The sequence below is a fragment of the Theropithecus gelada genome, chromosome 10 (assembly GCF_003255815.1).
Source record: "Theropithecus gelada isolate Dixy chromosome 10, Tgel_1.0, whole genome shotgun sequence".
Lineage (NCBI taxonomy): Eukaryota > Metazoa > Chordata > Mammalia > Primates > Cercopithecidae > Theropithecus > Theropithecus gelada.
The window spans coordinates 5,835,839-5,843,171 of record NC_037678.1 but is presented as its reverse complement, the minus strand read 5'-3'; positions in this window follow the sequence as shown (position 1 = coordinate 5,843,171).

Sequence of the window (7,333 nt, the reverse complement as noted above, 5' to 3'; positions counted from 1 at the left end):
ATTTTTTTTTTTTTTTTTTTTTTTTTTTTTTTTGCGGTGGGGACAGGGTCTCTCTCTGTTGCCCAGGCTACAGTGCAGTGGCATAATCACAATCACGGCTCACTGCAGCCTCAACCTCCCGGACTCAAGTGATCCTCCCACCTCAGCCTCCAGAGTAGTTGGGACTGCAGACACGTGCCACCACACCTGGCTAATTTTTTTTAATAAGGAAGGGAGGGAGGGAGGAAGGGAGGGAAAGGAAGGGAAAGGGAGAGAAGGAAGGGAGGGAGGAAGGAGAAAAGAAAAGGAAAGAAGGAAAGATAGAGAAGGAAGGAAAGGGGAGAGGAAGACTCCTTCCTTCCTTGCAGTCCCCTGTAGCTGCTTTCCTCGGGAGCATGAACTGATCGTCTTGGTCTCTCTACTGAGACTGGAGTGGAGGGACACAGCACTCCATCAGGGGGACTGTGGTCCCCAACTCCAGGGCTGTCCAGCGGTAAAGCAGGCAGTAGCCTCAGAAATGCTGGGAGGAGTAGGGAGGCCGCTGAGGCACAGGAGCCTCAGGGATGCAACTGGCACAGACTGGAGATGAGCCCCTAAGAACCATGATGCTCTTCCTGGCCCCTGTGTAGTTGGGGGTGGCGATGTGACCAGCCCTGGCCAGTGAGTTCTAAGTGGAAGTGATGCAGGGCACTTTAGAGCTGGAGTATTTCATTGCCAGACAGAGACCCCTCCAGGACTGTCCTTCCCTCTGCCACAGTGGTTGGCAGTGTCCCAGGCAAGCCTGCTCCAGCAGGCAGACGTGCGGCATGGCTACGGTGGTGGAGGCCCCTGTGATTGGGAGATGCTTGTTGCTTGGCACAACCAGGTTTGACTTGACGCTACACCCTTTTTCCCAGTACTCTAGAATCACACAGTCCGTGAGTGGGGAGAAGGCTGGCATGGGATATTTTGTTGTATATATTTATGTATGTTATACACCCCTCATGGGCAGAGCCAGGACCTCCAGGGTCTGATCCTAAGTTGGGCACTGTGTGACATTGGGCAGGTCACCCTGTCCTCAGTTTCCCGATCTATAGCCGGGATCTTCCCCAGCTATGAAATCAGTGACCGGTGCTGTTTCTTTGCCTGTCTGTGCAAGGTGGACTCACATGAAGAGCAGGGCTATTAGATTGTAAACTCCAGACCCAGACACTTCTGACAAAGGAGCTCTGTGCAGGTGACAAGCATCGGGCAGACGCCCACTTAATGGTTTTTGACCTGAAGGTGATAATGGCTTAATAATAAACGGATATTTTTACCCCCAAGAACCCTTCTCCTCATTGACTGATGTGTTTGCAGAGAGCTCAGAACTGCTCTCACAGGCTGTAAAAAGCTTTAAAAATGTAAACTATCATCGACATCATCTGCAAGAGGAATTTCTCATGCTGACATTTGTCTCCTCATTATGGGGATTCATGTCAGCCTGTGTTTGGTGGGGGAAGAGGCCAGGGGAGCATCAAATATGAGGATGTGGGATCAGGCGGGCTCTTATTTGCAAGCAGCCGAGGCAGATGCCAATGATCATGCAGAGAAGGAGTTTACTGAAGAATGTTGCGAGCTCCTAGAGCTGTCATGAGGTGGATGAGCCAAGCCCACTTCCAGGAACAGTGTCCCAAATCACCCCACACGACAGTGGGCCTGATGGGAAACCGGCAGCATTGCAGCCACCTCACAGGGAAGGCTCCCAACATATGGGGAGGCTCCCACTGCCCAGATGCTCCCTCAGCACAGCGAGGCTCTCATGATATGGGGACGATCCCACTGCACAGACGCTCCCACAGAGCAGCGAGGCTCCCATCATAGGGGGACGAGCCCACTGCACAGACGCTCCCACAGCACAGCGAGGCTCCCATGATACGGGGATGATCCCACTGCACAGACGCTCCCACAGCACAGCGAGGCTCCCATCATACAGGGACGAGCCCACTGCACAGACGCTCCCACAGAGCAGCGAGGCTCCCATCATACGGGGACGAGCCCGCTGCACAGACGCTCCCACAGCACAGCAAGCTCCCATCATATGGGGATGATCCCACAGCACAGATACTCCCATTGCATAGATGCTCCCCACACACTGAGAGGCTCCCATCACATAGGGAGGCTCCCACTGCACAGATGATCCCATTGCACAGATGCTCCCAGCACACAGAGAGGCGCCCATCGTATGGGGATACTCCTGCTGCACAGATGCTCCCCACACACAGAGATGCCCCAGTTACACTGGACCAAACCCAACTGCCACCAGCGCCGATACCCATTATGTTCCAGGCACTCCACTTTGTAGCCACTGTGCCCTCCCTCACCACCCAAGCTGGGCATCATTGGGGACACCCTCTTCAGGATTATGAATTCTAGGGCAGCCTCCTCTCTCATGGTGGACATCACAATGGTGCAGCCTGTCACTGTCTGGGCCCTGGTGGCAAAGGGACCGGGTAAACCCGTTGTCAGGCCACCTTGGGGCTGTGAGATGTCTGTAAGGTCTTGAGTGCCAATATGGTAAAGGCATTTGAGGGGTGGGCAGGTCGGTACACAAGCTCAGCGTCCACCCTGCTGTCAACCAGGGCAGCCGGAGCACAGCCGCCTCAGCTGCAAATCAGAAGGGTTTCCATTATTAGACCCAAAGATCCCAAAAAACACAGTGGAGAGCGCACACACCTTCAGTGTGCCGGCAGCACTAACCACACAACGCGTTTGCTCTGACACGGGTCCAGGGCACGAAGTAGACGGGCAGGGGTCAGGGAACCTGCCTGGGTTTCTGGGCCAGGCTACACAGGGATAAAGCAGGCCCCTTAAGCGACTGAATCCCAGGATCCTGGCCCATAAAGGGAGAGGGTTGGAAGATGATCTTCCACATCCCTTTATCCCTTTTGCCCTAACCTGGCAGTCATACACCCAAATCGGGGGGCAGTGTTGGCTTCGTGGTTTTAATAAGGTTAAAAGCAGGCCAAGTCTTAGCTCAAGCAGCTGGCAGGCTGAGTTAATTTGGGAGAAGGGCCGGGCGCGGTGGCTTAAGCCTGTAATCCCAGCACTTTGGGAGGCCGAGATGGGTGGATCACAAGGTCAGGAGATCGAGACCATCCTGGCTAATCCGGTGAAACCCCATCTCTACTAAAAAATACAAAAAAACTAGCCGGGCGAGGTGGCGGGCGCCTGTAGTCCCAGCTACTCGAGAGGCTGAGGCAGGAGAATGGCGTGAACCCGGGAGGCGGAGCTTGCAGTGAGCTGAGATCCGGCCATTGTACTCCAGCCTGGGCGACAGAGTGAGACTCCGTCTCACAAAAAGAAAAAAAAAAAAAAAAAAAATTGGGAGAAAACAAATGGGCAGCCCAAGACCTTGGACATAGATCTTTTATTCCCTCTTCCTTGAAATTCTCCATCCCCAGGCATTTATTTATGTGGAACTTGCTGCTTGGAGGAGAACCAACTCTGCGACATCAGAAACATTTGTAAGAGCAAATTTAATAAAGCCGAGAATAATACCATTCAGATGTAATTCCTTTACTTTGCATGATTATTCCTTCTTTGCTATTGCAAGGCATTTGAAATGCAAGGAGTTATTGTGATAGCAACAAAAGGAAATGGCTAACTGGTTGATTACTGATTAAACAGTGCTTGGGGGAAAAACAGAAGAAAGAACTTGAAAAGGGAACCGGCCTGGGTTGTACAGTTCTTTTATATTTCTTTTTCCTTTGATTATAATGGCAGAGCACACCTGCATTCTTCGCCACACAATCATTCAGCATTGTTGCTTTATTGTATGTATGTTAATATCGCTAAGCTATGGTGGCGAAATTTGTATGAGATTTTCACAAAACACAAATGCAAGGAGGGTGGTTTTCCCCCTGACATCTCTAATGCTGTAAAATTATTCTGCCAGCCGTAGGTCGACTAGGGGGGTGGTTTCCCTTACGCCTGTCCAAAGTTGCTTTTTAAAACAGACACCCTGCAAATTGCCCTTCTTTCATGAGGGCCGGATCTTACATGGTAATATAAAAAATGTTTACATTCCACAACAGGAAAAGAGAACCCTGCACCCAGTGCCAGATGAAAACGATCAAGTGTGTGTACGTTGCTGGAATAAGACATTGTCACTCCCTTGTCATGTTTTGCGAGTATTCATTGCTCTCAAACACACTTCCTGTGTTTGACCTAGAAATAGGCTGCACTTCTGATCTGCCCAGAGGCTCAGCTATCTATGTTCATTAGAAGGTAGACAGCACCACACTTTCTTACCACGTCAAGTCCTTCGAGAGCCAGGAAAGTATAAAATAATAACACACAAATTGTGTTGTGTTCGTTGAACAGGCCGCAGGCTAGGATGGTTACGAATTCTTTGCACAAGAAGAAGGCAGCTGCTTGGGTGTTGAGAGAATGAAATGGAGGTTGTCCGTTCATATTGTCAGAGGGGTTTGAACCAGAGGGACTCCATCTTGAATAGGGGCTGGGGAGAATTAGGCTGAGACCTACTGGGCTGCATTCCCAGGAGGTTAGGCATTCTTAGTCACAGGATGAGATAGGAGGTCAGCACAAGCTGTAGATCACAAAGACCTTGCTGATAAGATAGCATGCTGGGCCGGGCACGGTGGCTCACACCTGTGATCCCAGCACTTTAACAAGCCGACATGAGTGGATCACCTGAAGTCAGGAGTTCGAGACCAGCCTGGCCAACATGGTGAAACCCCGGCTCTACTAAAAATACAAAAATTAGCTGGGTGTGGTGGCAGTGCACCTGTAATCCCAGCTACTCGGGAGGCTGAGGCAGGAGAATCACTTGAACCTGGGAGGTGGAGATGGCAGTGAGCCGAGATGGTGACACTGCACTCCAGCCTGGGTGACAGAGCAAGACTCTATCTCAAAAAAAAAAAAAAAAATAGCTGATAAAGAAGCTGGCCAAATCCCACCAAAACCAAGATGGCGATGAAAGTGACCTCTGGTCGTCCTTACTGCTCATTATACGCCAAGTATAATTCATTAGCATGCTAAAAGACACTCCCACCAGTGCCATAACAGTTTACAAATGCCATAGCAACAGCAGGAAGTTGCCCAATATGATCTAAAAAAGGGTGGACTCTCAGTTCCAGGAATTGCCCGTCCCTTTCCTGGAAAACCCATAGATAATCCACCCCTTTTGCCTCCCTCAGAGTCCCAAGTAGCTGGGATCCTCCTGCCTCAGCCTCCCGAGTAGCTGCGATTACAGGCACCCACCACCATGCTCAGCTAATTTTTGCATTTTTAGTAGAGATGGGGTTTCACCTTGTTGGCCAGGCTGCTCCCAAACTCCTGACCTCAGGTGATCCACCCACCTCAGCCTCCCAAAGTGCTAGGATTACAGGTGAGAGCCATCGCGCCCGGCCAGCTTGGATCATTCTAATCTCTTCTGAAATGAAGGAGAAACCACTGCCGAGAGCCTCTGGAAAGGCTTGGTGGGCGGCAGGGGTGCTGGGGGGGGGGAGCGGGTCCCAACTTCATGGAGGGTACGTCTTTATCAGCAGCGTGAGAATGGACTAACACGTCCTCTAATCAGACTCCTCCACAACTGTCCAGTTTTCATCAAACCGAAGCGTAGAAATACACACTGTTCTGTTGCTTTGGATCTTCATTTCCTTATGAAAGTTCCTGTGTCAAAATAAACCTTACATTAAACACGTGTGTAGGTTTTTCTCTTGTAAATCTGTCTTTTGTTATAGGGGCCTCAGCCATGAACCGAGCCATGGTTGAGGAAAAGATCTCTTTTTATCCCCAACACAAGCACTCCCTGTGTGCCAGGCTCTGTCATCAGGGCTTGGGGAGAGAGAAAGAGGGGGCACGATAAGCCCCAACCATCCAGGCAAAGTATAGTTACTCTGGCCTGAACTGCTCACTGTGGCTGGAGGAAGGCCTGTGTTGATTGGCGCAGGCCCCGTTCCTTCCAGAACCTGAAATAATCATTGTGGCAGGGAGTCGTTGACCTAAAGGAAAAAACGGAGGCAAAATTAATATAAGTAAGAGTATATTTGGGGGCTGGGCACGGTGGCTCACGCCTGTAATCCCAGCACTTTGGGAGGCCCAGGCGGGCACATAACCTGAGGTCGGGAGTTGGAGACCAGCCTAACCAACATGGAGAAACCCCATCTCTACCAAAAGTACAAAATTAGCTGAGCGTGGTGGCGCATGCCTGTAATCCCAGCTACTTGGGAGACTGAGGCAGGAGAATTGCTTGAACCTGGGAGGCAGAGGTTGTAGTGAGCAGAGATCACACCATTGCACTCCAGCCTGGGCAACAAGAGCGAAACTCTGTCTCAAAAAAAAAAAAGTATATTTGGGTCAGGTTTGAGGACTGCAACCTGGGAGTATACATTCAAGTTGCCCTGAATATTCACTTTGATTAGCAACAGTTACAAGTAGGTTTTTAAAGGAAAAGAAGGTAAATTGTTTACCAAGAATTTACATTAAAATAACATAAATTGGCAGGGTGCAGTGACTCACACCTGTAATCCCAGCACTTTGGGAGGCCAGGGTGGGTGGATCACCTGAGGTCAGGAGTTCAAGACCAGTCTGGATAACATGGTGAAACCCTGTCTCTACTAAAACTACAAAATTAGCCGAGCATGGTGGCAGGTGCCTGTAATCCCAGCTACTTGAGAGACTGAGGCAGGAGAATTGCTTGAACCTGGGAGGCAGAGGTTGCAGTGAGCGGAGATTGCGCCATTGCACTCCAGCCTGGGCGACAAGAGCGAAACTCTGTCTCAAAAAAAAAAAAAAGTAAATTGTTCTAAAGAGCTTCTGCATAGCAAAAAGAAATTATCAACAGAATAAACAGACAATGGGAGAAAATCTTTGCAAACTATGCATCTGACAAAGGACTAATATCCAGAAACAATAAGGAACTTAAACGAATCAACAAGAATAAAATAATCCTATTAAAAAGTGGTCAAGGGGCCAGGCACGGTGGCTTGTGCCTGTAATCCTAGCACTTTGGGAAGCCGAGAGAGGCGGATCCCTTGAGGTCAGAAGTTTGAGACCAGCCTGGCCAACATGGTAAACCCTATTTCTACTGAAAGTACACAAATTAGTGGTACCATGTGTTTGTAATCACAGCCACTTGGAAGCCTGAGGCGGGAGAATTGCTTGAACCCAGGCAGGAGGTTGCAGTGAGCCGAGGTGGCGCCACTGCACTCCAGCCTAGGTGACAGAGCAAGACTCTGTCTCAAAAAAAACCCCAAAAAGACAAAAGACATGAACAGACACACTTCTCAAAAGAAGACATACATGCATACAAGCAGCCAACAAACATGAAAAAATGCTCAGCCTCACTAATCATCAGAGAAGTGCAAAT